This window comes from Triturus cristatus, chromosome 2_1 (assembly GCF_964204655.1).
Source record: "Triturus cristatus chromosome 2_1, aTriCri1.1, whole genome shotgun sequence".
Classification (NCBI taxonomy): domain Eukaryota; kingdom Metazoa; phylum Chordata; class Amphibia; order Caudata; family Salamandridae; genus Triturus; species Triturus cristatus.
The window spans coordinates 270,518,439-270,532,309 of record NC_140581.1 but is presented as its reverse complement, the minus strand read 5'-3'; positions in this window follow the sequence as shown (position 1 = coordinate 270,532,309).

Sequence of the window (13,871 nt, the reverse complement as noted above, 5' to 3'; positions counted from 1 at the left end):
GCACATAGGCTTCTTGAGCACATTGTATCAGTTGAAATTAAACTATAACCTTCACAGAATGTCAGCATTGCATGTGTGATTTTTCGTATTAATGTTTACTATTTCTATAAGTCCTCGACGTTTGGGAACTTAATCACTGCCCGAGTCAAAGAAGAGCCTTTCTTATTATATTAAAAGTGTTTGGTGTTGCCTACCTTTATAGGCTTTCTCGGCGGCCATCTTGCAATGGTGGACATGTTACAACATGCTACGCCAGGGCACGAGATAAGAATTATAAAACAGAAAAATTATCTTGTGTACATTGTTAAAAACGTGCATGTTTTTAATGTTTCAAAAATCATAATAATAATCCTCATCATCAATATAATCATTAATATTTGACACTGTTCAAAATGGCGTATCTATTTATGTAACTCGTTCATTCCTTATTCCTTTTTAGGTCTAGCCTGAGCCAGCGCACACGCGCTGCTCTGCGAGGCTTATTGTAAGGACTTCCATCTCACACATCTTTTCCTCATGTTGTTTTTTTTTCCAGCCACGCATTTGATTGACCATTTGCGTAAGGCTTCCGCAAAAGAAAGCACGCAAATGGCCGAAGGCTCGGGTATGTCCCGCCTTATCCTTAAATGTTCCCTCCCATAGCCTATGTGTCTCGGGAGCGAGCAGCGGTGCCATCTGTTTTCAATTAGCGCGCCCGCGTCTCGCAGTCGCGTTAATTGGAAACAGATGGCGGTCGCACTGGCCCTGGTGCACTTTTGCTCCAAACGCAGCGCTTTCACTTTCACTGCTGACCTGGCAAGCGCAGCACTGGCCCTGGTGCACTTTTGCTCCAAACGCAGCGCTTTCACTTTCGCTGCCGACCTGGCAAGCGCAGCTGCGCTTGTTTTTTAGGGCTCGCCCCTAGCGATGCAGAGCGCAGCACTGCTCGTGCAGGCGAGAGCCCTTTTGTGGAAAGTTCCAAAACGGACCCTGGAATCGCACACGCTCGTGCGTGTGCTTTTCCTTTTGGGTTCCGCTATTGGGCTTTGTGTGCGTGTTTTTTTTAAACAGAGCACGCAATAGGCCAAAGGCAGGCGCATTGCTCCGCCCATGACCTATTGGTGTCTGTTATGCGCACCAAAGCCCATATGTTTTCAATTATCGTGCCCAGACACGGGCGTGATAATTGAAAACATATGGCTCGCAGGGGTGTGCGCGCACCACTCGTGGGCGTGTCTTTTTAGGTCTCGCCTAGCGAATGCAGCGCAGTGGCTTCGCTTGGCGAGACTCTATTGTTGTCGCTTTCATTCGCGAAGTGAGACAAACCATGTGCGCGCCCGGACAGGCGATGGGCACGCGCATGGCGTCTCCTTTGTAGTGATAGGAGCTTTCACACGCTCCCACCGAGCGCTTACTTTATTAGCTCTTGCAAGCATTCACCGCCGGAGCAGGATTTAATTGGTCCTTTGATCTGTAGGGCATTTATTAGTTCTTGTTATGTTAACTTGATAGCATTCTACCACATGTAATTTATGCAGTGTGCAATTGTGCAGGTTGAAATATCTCGTACGAGTGCAGCTGCACTGCAAAACCTCTTTTTTCACAAAGAGATACACATTCCCCTTGGATTTAAAAATATATTGCAAATTCAAAAATGTTATTGGTTGAAACATGCAGCATGAAGACCGAGTAAATGTACATCATTACATACGATTTGCGGAAAGTAACTGTTTAATTTCGGTTTTACTATATAGTAAACTGGGCACTCATGTGGGTCAAGTGAATGGCTCAACGCTTACACTTGACCATTCAGTGGGAGCGCGGCCCTCTGATTTGTTGCTAAAATTGTGTGATGCAAAACTTGCCTCTAAAAACTTGAGATGTGATTAGCATGTGAGTGAGCTGGACGAGGGTGGTACGGCTGTGAGAAGAGGTACTGCTGTGCTAAGAGTTAATGGCCACCGCCCCCTATCGGCCCTACCACAGTAGTGAGAGGCATTCTTTCAGCTCACAAGATGCCATGCTTGAACAGCATTTGCAGAACAGTTCCCTTCAGAATTCTGCAGCGCTCCAGAATACGGCAGCCACGCACAAGGAATTATGGATCCTTTTCAGGAATTACCAATTGGGGTCATTTCTCGTCAGATTGGACCAGTAGTTTGCAAAACTTCCAGAGGAAAATCAAAACAGGCAAAATCTACCTGTGGAAAAATGATGCATGTTGCGTTGAGCCTATTCGTTGATAGTTTTGAAAAACTGCCTGTTTCATGAAATATCATAATTTTGCCATTTTGAGGGCTTTTGCACCACATCATTTTTAGAAGTTCACAAAGTAGGAGCAATAATAAACCATTTCTAATAATTTCGAGTTTCCTGGCATTTTTGACATTATGTTTTCCATATTTCATGACATTGTCCACTATATTGCTTTTGCGTTTCCGAACAAAAAATGAACCGAGGCCTAGCTGCAAAACATCAAGAAAGGACATTTTTCATATCAGCACACCAGTGACTAGGCATGTACTTTCCTGTTCGGCAGCAGCCTGATCCTTACCTGTACTTTGTTTCAAAGCTATGGTTTTGTAAAAAGTGCCGGTCTACCTAAACCACAAACTTCTGCTATATATAAAACTTGTTTTTCTTTTCTTCAGTGTTTTATGTCTGTTAACTAGCAAAGGAAAGTGACGTTTATCCTATCTAGGAAGATAAGTCTGACGGTTTTCAGGGGGGAGGGTTATCCTCCTGGCTAAATAGTTATAAACGTTAATTGTGAGAATCTTCCCCTTCGTTTGAAATCATTCATAAATCTGCCAACAGCATTTCTTACTTCCTTTCATCTGCTTCTACAATCACATCCACTCTTCTTCACTCTAATACAAGTCTCTGATTTATCAGCTGCGTAGGTGAAGTCGCTTCAGTCATCAGATGAGATTAAAGTATTCATCCTGCCCTCTTATCTTCCCTCTCTGGGGCCTTATCCTCCTACGCTCATTACTGCCCACCTGCCCATTTTCTATCTGAGACATTTGGAATCAACCAAACACCCCTGCCTTCCAGCACACCTCACTCTTAAGGATTTCTACCACACTCATCCTGTTTTCGACCACAATCATTCTGATTTCCACCTCATCCATCCTGTTGTCCACCACACTCATCCTGTTTTCCACCACACTCATCCTGATTTCCACCACACTCATCCTGATTTCCACCTCATCCATCCTGTTTTCCACCACACTCATCCTGTTTTCCACCATACTCATCCTGTTTTCCACCACACTCATCCTGATTTCTACCTCATCCATCCTGTTTTCCACCACACTCATCCTGTTTTCCACCACACTCATCCTGTTTTCCACCACACTCATCCTGTTTTCCACCACACTCATCCTGTTTTCTACCACATTCATCCTGATTTCCACCTCATCCATCCTGTTTTCCACCACACTCATCCTGATTTCCACCACACTCATTCTGATTTCCACCTCATCCATCCTGTTTTCCAAACACACAAGCAAGCACTTACAAATTAGTTCACTTTGCAGCTTCATTTTATATAACCTCCCTACCTTCTACATGCCAACCAGTGCCCGCTGAGATGGGAGCAGTTCCGCACTTATACAAACTTCTGTCTCATCACACTCTTTCTACAGCACAACATTATCACTGCTTCATATGATGCACATAGTTAATGCGGAAAGGGGCAAAGATGAATGTGGACCATCCATGGTGTAACTGTACAGCGCCACTTACGAAATTGACACAATCGTGCATCTTTCTGGAGTGGGATGTCACCTGTGGTAACTGGGTAGCACAATGGGGCTTTCCAGCTGTAAACTGCTGCTCAGGTATGCCAGGGGCACCCAACAGCACAATGCTGGAGATTACTGGCGAGAAAGAGAGAGAGTAGTTAAGGATAATTGCCAGGTCCCAGAGTGCAGGCCAATTGTGCTAGTGGTGCAGTTCAGTTACACCACTTGTGTTGCTGAATAATGGCAATGATGTCAGCATTGCTGCTCATTGTGTCAGAGGCTCTGGTCATTTATAGCAGTGCCATGCGCGCTTCTCTGGGACAATGGCGGCTGCTTCTTTTAAATAAAATAGGTCTCGCATCAACACATGTTTTAGCTATTGGCATTGTAAATGACAATGCTTTTTATTTATGTGTTAATTATCATAACAGATAAATAAAAGGCATTGTCATTTACAATGCCAATTGCTCAAACTCTTGAAAATGCGAGACCTATTGCATTGCAAATGCTTGTCTTAGTTTGCAGCAGACTTATCAGAGAACGACAACAGCACAGTCGGGGCACAAGGAAGAGACAGACACCAGCGCAGGACGCATCGCCAGTGTTGACACGCCGAGCGGCGGAGGCAGCCTGACTTGGAAGCAGAGGCTCACACGTCTCCTGCACCCTGCGGCGGTCTCTCGTCCTCTCTTCAGCACTCTCGAGATGGCGCAGCCATCCACAACCTACAAACTGTCTCTGCTGCTGAGTGCTGCTGCGGGTGAATCTTTGCACTGGGGGCACTTAATTTCTGGGCGTGAGTATCTCTCCCTCATGGTCGTTTTCAAAGCTGCTTTGCTGTCTCTACCCGGGCTGCGTGTCTCCTTGCCTCAAGGGGTTTCTGTCTGCCTACCCCGGTGTCTCTACATGACAATGAATCTCTCAGTCCCTTGGTGGCTGTCTCATCCTCAGCACGGCTGTCTCTTCCTCGTTCTGAGGGCTCATGCCCACTTGAACTTCATTTCCGTTGCGTCGGGTGTCTGTTTCTCCGTCTAGCACAACAACAGGTGTCTCTCTTCCGCCCCGTGGGCCATTCACAACACCCCGTCTCTTTCCGTCCTGTGTCCGAGTGTCTCTATTCCCCTCGGTCCCAGTGTCTCTCAGATAGGGGATTTCCAGCTGGAGAGTTCTGCCGCCTTTCACTTTTGAGTTGTAAATCGATCTGTCTCCCCCTTCTCGGAAGGCAGAGATCCCTGAACTCCAAACCCAGCACAAGACTGCAAAGATGCCCCCTCCTTCCGTACACCTGACCCCTCCCCCGTACACCTGCCCCCACCTCCCATACACCTGCCCATTTAACATGCTTGATCTAATTCCATTATATGATGTTAGCTGTTCAGGAAATATACGTTATGTGTAATAGTACTAAGATGTAACTACAAGAACAAAAAAGTGATTGATAGAATTCCTGAATTAATCTTAGCCACCAGTGATTACTCTATGCCGCATTCCAGTTCATGGTATTTTTGCTACCTGTTCCACTACAGACTGGGAGCAAGCCATACGCAAATCAGGCTTCGCCCTCCTCTTACACTCCATCCCAAAGTTGTTGATTTTGCTGTGGTAGCATAAGTCTGTCACAAACTGCCAGGCCAATGTCCCTTCTGGACGGGAACACAAACAAACCCCGACCAAAGAGATGTTTGCACTTGATTACTCCCAGTCTGAAGTAGCACAGTGGACAAAAATGATTGCCACTGGCTGAGACTTTATGTAAAATATATTACTTTATTGTTTGATTAATAAAAATCATTACAATGATGAACATACAACAATAAAAACATGTATCAGTCGATTACTAAAATATTTACACATGCAGGACAATAAAGAAGAACGTTAACTGGGTTTCTGTATCTTTGCTTACAGTATTTCCTCACACTTTTATAAGGTCCCAAAGGCGAGACCTATTGGCTATGCCAATGATTGTTTTCTTTGAGACCGTTTTACTCCAAACGCATATCTCTTCAAGCGCCCTCGTTTGTAGAGCTAGAGTTTCACAGGGCCATATTGAGTATTTTATCCACCACACACAAGTTTTTTCTGCTTTTTTTTTAACTTGTTGTTTTCTTTACCCAATTGTAGACTGGGGACTCTATTCGCAGAATGCAAAGAAAAACTCTGATCTGAATGAGTTGTTCATGCACAGACCTGCTACTGCTAGACAACAGATTCATGGCGTACTTCCGACCCAACAGACGCACCAAGGTGGTGGTGGATGCTAGTCCCGTAGGGCTAGGAGCCGTTCTCATGCAAGAAACAACGGCAAAGGAATGGATCCCAGTTGCTTATGCTAGCCGAGCCCTGACCGGAACGGAGATGCGGTATGCCCAGCTAGAGCGTGAAGCCCTGGCCATCAAGTGGGCGTGCAAACACTTCCACCTCTATCTCTATGGGCAGGAATTTTGCGTGGTCACGGATCATAAGCTTCTCATTCCCCTCTTTGCAGGCACTTCCAGATTGGCTCCCCCAAGAATCGAGAGATGGGCTGAACAGCTGCAAGCCTATTGCTTTGAGGTCATCTTTTGGCCCGGGGCCAACAACCCGGCTGACTTTCTGTCACGTCACCCTGCCAAGTCTGCCTCAACAGAACGGTTTGTGATGAGGACAACATGGAGGAGTTAGTCAGGATGATATCTCAGGAAACCTGCCCAAATGCGCTAACACTGGAAGACATCGGAAGGGCCACTGAGGCCGACGAAGGTCTGTCCAAGGTCAAAGCAACTCTGGCGGACCTGAGCTGGCAACATTTTCTCGATGGAGCGTGTGCCCTGACAGAAGAGGAAAGAATGTTCCGTCAACAGCTATGAAGGGCCCGCAGTGAACTTAGCGAAGGTCTCCATGGGATTGTCCTGCATGGCACAACCCTGGTAATTCCCAGGAGCCTTCAAGAGAGAGTGGTCTGCCTGCAGCAGCGGTCCGTGGAGGGAGTTCCGTGGGGCGGAAAGGAGGGGCGGGGGAGGGGCAGGGTGGGGGGTACTAAACACCGAAACATGGATAATTGGAGGTAAGTAAACAATTAAATAAATAAAACGAATTTCGTAGCGCGCCCTGCATCACAAAATGCGGTGCAGCGCGCACTAAGAAATTTGTTTTATTTATTTAATTGTTTACTTACCTCCAACTATCCATATTCCGGTGTTTAGTACCCCCCACCCTGCCCCTCCCCCGCCCCGCGTTTCCGCCCCACGGAACTCCCTCCACAGACTGCTGCTGTCTGCATCAAGGGCATCAGGGGATAGCTAAAACCAAAGCCCGTCTCAGAAACAAAGTATGGTTCCCTGGCATGGACACTATGGTCGAGGAAGCCATCCGCACGTGCCACTCGTGTAACATCACTGGCACTGACCCGGCGCCACCTCCGGTCTTCACAGAAGTGGCACGTCCCGAATCGTGGACTCAAGTCAGCATTGATTTCGGGTCATTCCCCGATGGACGAAGCACCCTGGTCCTCATTGACTCCCACTCCAAGTTCCCTGTGGTAGAGGTGGTGTCGTCAACGGCTTTTCCACAGGTCAAAGCCACGCTCGACCGGGTCTTCGCGATGATGGGACTTCCGGAAGAAATCAAGTCAGATAATGGACCACCCTTCCAAGGGAGAGAATTCCAGGAGTATCTGACATCCCTTGCCATTCGAAGACGCAAGATCACACCACAGTGGCCACCGGCCGAATGGGGAGGTAGAACTTTTCATACGGACTCTGAACAGGGCTCTCGGGATTGGCGTTGCAAAGGGTGATGAAGTCGAACATTGCTTACAGCAATTCTTGGGTGCGCACCGCCAGACACCTCACTGTATGACACAGTTTGCCTCGTCAATCTGTTATTCCGGAAAATGCCTTGAGACAGCTTTCCCGCTGATCCACTCTGGAGCCCACCTGAGCTGGACCAAGCCGCCGCACAAGCCAGGAGACAGACTACCAACGACAAGGCAAGCCAAGCACGCCGGGCGCAAATGATTGACATTCAAGTAGGAGACCGGGTCATCGTGAAAGACCGGTACCCTGGATGGAAGTATCACACCCCATATGAACCAGAGTTATGGGAGGTCACCAACATGCAGGGAACCATGGTGTCGGCCAAGTACGGGACCAGGGTGGTCAAGAGGAACGTCTCATGGTTCAATAAGGTGGAGGCTAGACTCCCAGAGGCAGATGAAGAAATTGAAATGGAAGAATTGGGAGAAGAAATGGTACCACGGAGTGCCGCGCAGAGCAATTGTGCAGCGGCGCCAACGCGTCCAGAAAGAGAAACACCGGCTGTGTCGAACAGATAAACCCCCGTGCGAGCACACTGTCATTGGGAGATGACTCTGCAGGGACAAGGGTTGAAATCAACTCCCGGAGCCAGAGGTATGGTCTTTGGCCGAATCCCATCCCCAGCAAAAGACTAAGAGACTTTTTGTGCCGCATGTCTACAGACTAAATCATGAACATTACAATAACATAGCATCTAAAAGATTGGAGGGATGTAGTGAGGGTGCCACCCGGTCCGCACTATACACTGTTACCTGCCTGCACTCACCCTGGGGCAGGCTCACCCGAAGGCATAAATAAAGGAGCGCAAGACCACTCGGGGTCTTTGCTCATACATTGTTAGACGTGTGTGTGTGTCTTTCCTTGCTGCGAGAAAAGCCAGAGGCCTAGGCTCAGCGCACCGCGTGTCATCCAGGCCTGAACATGACAGTGTCCGCATCATCACATTAAAATGCATTAGTCATGCATAGAAAGCACCCTGACAAGCTTTGGGGATCATGTGGTGGTCAGAAAAACAAGACTGAAGCGCAGCTCTTAATTTATGCACTGCTGTCTGCCTGCAAAGCAATTTACCCTGCAAGGTGTTCCGACTCGTTGTTATGGTGAAGTGGACCGGCACAGTAGGATACATTGGTTAAATCCCTACAAAAGCAAACTGTGCGCCCTCTGCGGCCCCGCCGATGTCCTCTCTGACACACACATGTAGCTGCTACCTCATCCAACACGTGCAGGCAGCTAAATTGTGAGTCATGGAAGTGGGGGTCTTTGGCTGGCGTGGGCGGCATCTTGGCAAAAGGAACACAGGAGCAGATTTTCACCCCAAGTAACCTCGGACATGCAGGATGTAGGAAGCTGGATATTTATGTAGTGAATCAAATTTAGGCACACCATGCAAAAATTCCGGGCGACACTCATAGGGTTTACAGGACTTACTTTAATAATCCCATGTGCTTTATTTGTGGTAGTGTGGTCAAGCAGTTTAGGCTTATTAGAGGGGAGTGTTAAGCATTTGTTGCACACACAAGTCAATAAATGGTTCACATACTCAATAAGAAATCCAAGACCAATTTATAAAAAGAAAGCAGATTTTTATAAGAATTTAGACACCAAATCTTTAGAATAACATTAGTGCAAGCAGATATATTGATTGTAGAAGGAATTTAAAAAAATAGCTCAAATAACGGTTTTTGAGGCATGTGCCTCGAACACTACAATCCTTTGTAAGCAAAACATATATGGCAAACAGGTACTTGTAAGCGGAGTTCAGAGGTGCCCTCTGGGATTTAAGGTGCTCGGGGGCCAAGGTCCACAGTACCACCTGCAGTTTCATTTTACTTGCCCTGGTGTGTCCGGATGCAGAGGAGCTGGTTGGGATGGTAGCCTCGAATGCTACACCGATAAAGTCAATGGGACTTGAAACAAAGGCTGCAAGGTGGGACTTGTGGGCAAGTCTAGGTGAAACCAAAGGGGGGCTCCAGTCATGGGGACCCTTGGGTCAAGAGGACGCAGTCAGAAGTGTTGGACCTGGGCTGGGAAGCTCGGTTGCAGAGGTGCATGGCTGGCTGGCCACTTGAATTTGAGCTCTCACGGTTGTCCTAATATCTGCAGCGGGGACAAAAACAAGAAAGCAGGGCAACTCGGGTCATGTGTGTCATCTGTCCTGATGTCTCTCGATGAACAGGACAGCTTCCAAGGTGGTGGTGTCTGGGCTGGACCCAAAACAAACCTTGGCTGCTGCAGGTGCCCCGGTACACAGGGAATTAGTGAAGGGGAGTTCCTGGAGGGTTTAGCATCTCAACACTGTAAATTAGTGTGTTAACGCACTCCTCTGCATATCTTTTACATCTTTTCTTGGCCATCCAGTTGGGGAGAAAAGTAAACCCGCTCAACCTATGGCAATTCTAACAGTCGTATGTGCTAGTGATGTCTAGAGTCTAGAGGCTCACACTTATGGGTCCTTGTACATTTTTGATTTCCCCCTTCTCTGTCCCCATTATCTGGTCATCATTCTTCTCATTGATGTATTTATTACCTCTCTTACACATGTCTCCCTTTTTGTTCTCAGCAGTTCCGATCTGCTGTATATTACACCCTAAGTCACGAATAACCCTTCTGTGTACTTACAGCCAGGCATTTTGGAGAGCTGTACTACCTTTTACCCAATACATACATGTATTTGAGAAATGTCAGGTGCAGTCTGTTTTCATGAGCAGTATTCGCCTTTCTGCCTACGTGTTTACTACTGAGAGGTACCCTGTTTGTTTTCCAACGGTATGCACATGTAATCCTGAGAGGTGCTGTGCACAGCAATGCATACAAGTCAGCAGTGTATGTCATCTTGTATGCAGGGTCGGACTGGCCTGTAAGGCATCCTCGCAGTTGCCAGAAGAGCCAGTGTGATAGGTTAGGCCAGGGTGTGTTACAGTTTGGGCTGTTTGTGGCCCTTTTTATGGTGTGGTGATATCCTATACTTAAACAACATGGACGGGCCCACTATGTGTGTGTAATTACTTTAGTCACTGTTTGTAGCATGAGCTTGGACCCATTAGGTGTTGTTAAAAGACCCCTCACACACCAACCTAGTTGGTGTCATGCTTCATAATTGGGGTCCCAACCGGGCAGCCAAATGCCCCCCGGGTGTGCTACGATGCCTGACTACAGCGGAGCTGGTGTTGGGGCGAAAGTGTGATGTGATGTGATATTCTACAGTTAAAAATACCTCTCAGAATCCTTGCCTTTATTTTTAATGTTGGTGGCTCAGGATATAGTTAAAATATGTGTGGTGCAACTATTTAAGGAGTAATTACCTTTAAGTTGGCTTATGTGTGGCGGTCTACATGTTTCAGCCCCCGCTGTGTGATTAACGGGGCTTTCTTCAGGACCAGAAACGTAATAAGTGAGTGGCAAAAGATGAAAGATGCCACGTGAGAAGAATCTGAAAGGGCAACCAACTATAAAACCAGAGCGAAAACAGAAACCAACACCTGAACCTCCCCGACCCCGGCCTATGAGAATAGAGGGACCGCCGACACGGGCCCCCAATGTTTTGAATGTGGTGAATGGGGCCATATTGCGAGACTTTGTCCACGAAGAAAACCCCCCGATGAACCAATGGAGGTCGGATACCTCCCCCGGACCGTCCTGTACTCAGCCGAACTGGGAACATCATATTACGTGAGTTTAAGAATGAACGGTTTGACAGTTCAGGCCCTGTTAGATTCGGGTTGCAGACAATCCGTGGTTCGCAAGAGGCTGGTTCTCCCCACGCAGTTCGTCCCGGGAGCACAAGTCCACATAAGATGTGTACACGGGGATGTCAGGCCCTACCCCCTCGCCCAAGTGACCCTGACTCACCTAGAGAAAGAGCCGTATACCGTGAAGGTGGGGGTGGTGGATTCCCTTCCCGAAGATGTGATACTGGGGGTGGATAACCCGGGTTTTTTGTCTCTGTTCCAACGATCACTGTCTCTTCCCCCTTCCTCCCATTCCGAGTCCGTGGCAGCTCTACTGTCCCCGGACCCTTGGGTATTAGACCGTAGCTTTCGGTTTGCGCAGGCTAGCGATCCCACTCTGTGTAATGCGTGGGAGAGCGCACATGTCACACAGGACCAGGAGCCAATAAATTATCCCAGGTTTAAGATAGCTAAAGACCTCCTGTATAGGGAAGGTGGGGAGGGAGAGGATTCCCAGTTGTTAGTACCAGGGTCCTTCAGGGAACAAGTGTTGTTCTTTGCCCACACTCACCTCACTGCCGGACACAGTGGGAAAGAGAAAACCACAGATAACATCCTGAGACATTTCTATTGGCCCGGAATCTACAAGGACGTTCAAGAGTACTGCGCTCGATGTGAAATATGTCAGAGACAGAACGTACACAGACCACCAGCCGCGCCACTTCGACCTTTACCCACCATAGGACGACCATTTGAAAGGATCGGTATGGATCTGATAGGCCCTTTGCCCAAGTCGACAAGAGGCCACGTTTATGTGCTGGTAATCGTGGACTACGCCACCCGGTTCATCGAGGCATTTCCGTTGCGAACACCAACAACGGCACTTATTGCCGAAAAATTTGTTGAACTCTGTTCCCGAGTTGGCTTCCCAAAAGAGGTCCTCACCGACCAGGGCACTCCCTTCACATCGAAGTTAATGAAGGAAGTCTGCAAAACATTAGACATACACCACCTGCGTACCTCAGTGTACCACCCCCAAACGGACGGTTTGGTCGAGAGGTACAATCAAACGTTGAAAACCACCCTGAAAAAGATGCTCGCTACCGAAGGATCTGACTGGGACCGACTATTGCCGCTGGCCCTCTATGTCCTGCGAGCCCAGAAGCAGAGCAGTTTAGGTTGATCTGCCTTCGAGCTGTTATACGGGCGACAACCGAGGTCTTTATTGGAAATTACAAAAGACGCCTGGGAGAAGGAAGAGGAACAAGAACAGAGGTCTCTGTTAGACTATACGCAGCAGCTCAGGTCCAAGCTAGGAAAATTGAGAAACCTGGCATATTCTAACCTAGAGCAGAAAAGGGAAAGGCAAAGAAAACACTATGATCGTGGGACCAAGCTGCACCGATTAAAAATAGGGGATTGGGCCTTACTCCTACTCCCTCCCCTCGCATGCAAAGGAAAACACGAGTGGAAGGGCCCGTACGAAGTAGTAGATACCATAGGAGACACAACCTACCGACTGAAAGTGACAGCAAACAAGGTACAGTCGTACCACATCAACTTATTAAAGAAGTGGATTGGGCCCCCACCAAAAAACTTGAACCTGCTCCTTCCCACTACCGACAAGAAGAGCACCCTGAATGAGTTGGTCGTCAATGAAGAGGTGTCACAGCAACAAAAGAAAGAACTGGAAGAGGCGCTACTACCCTACCGGGATATATTCTCTGACCTTCCCGGAAAAACGACTCTAGTGGAACATAGCATTGATACTCAACCGGGCAAACGGGTAAAGCTAAGACCGTATCGCATTCCCGCGGCCCGAAGAAAAGCCATTAAAGCGGAAGTGGATGATATGCTACGACTGGGGGTTATCCGCCCCTCGAAGAGTGACTGGGCCTCACCCATTGTGATGGTCCCTAAACCGGATGGCTCGAGACGGTTCTGCATGGACTTCAGGGCACTGAACGCCATATCCTCCTTTGATGCCTACCCTATTCCAAGGGTGGACGAGCTGATCGAAAAATTGGGAGAAGCAGCTTATATCACAACGTTGGACCTCACAAAGGGCTACTGGCAGGTGCCCCTCAGAGAATCAGACAGGAAGAAAACGGCCTTTATAACGGACGAAGGCCTATTCGAATTCACGGTTCTGCCCTTTGGACTTCATGGGGCACCTGCCACGTTTCAGCGCCTCATGAACACCATACTACGACCTCATCACACCTTCTGTTCCGCCTATCTGGATGATATTGTCATTTACAGCAAAACCTGGGCCGAACACTTACAACATCTGCAGACCATTCTCACCGCACTACAACAGGCGGGTCTGCATATCAATGCCAAAAAGTCCCGAGCGGCTTTTCACCGCGTGGACTACTTAGGCTTCGTATTAGGAGAAGGCACCATCACGCCCCAATACAACAAGGTTCGAGCAATTGAGGGGACCCCTTTTCCTAGTACCAAGAGGGAAGTAAGGGCATTCCTGGGTCTGATAGGATATTACCGCCGCTTCATCCCCAGATTTGCCGACCTAGCAGCCCCCCTCACGGATCTCCTGCGTAAAGGAGCAAAACCCCGGGAGATACAGCATCCAAGTATGGAGGCCCTGAATGCATTTAGAAGCCTAAAAACGGCTATTACCACTCATCCGGTCTTGATAACCCCCAACTTCTCCAAAC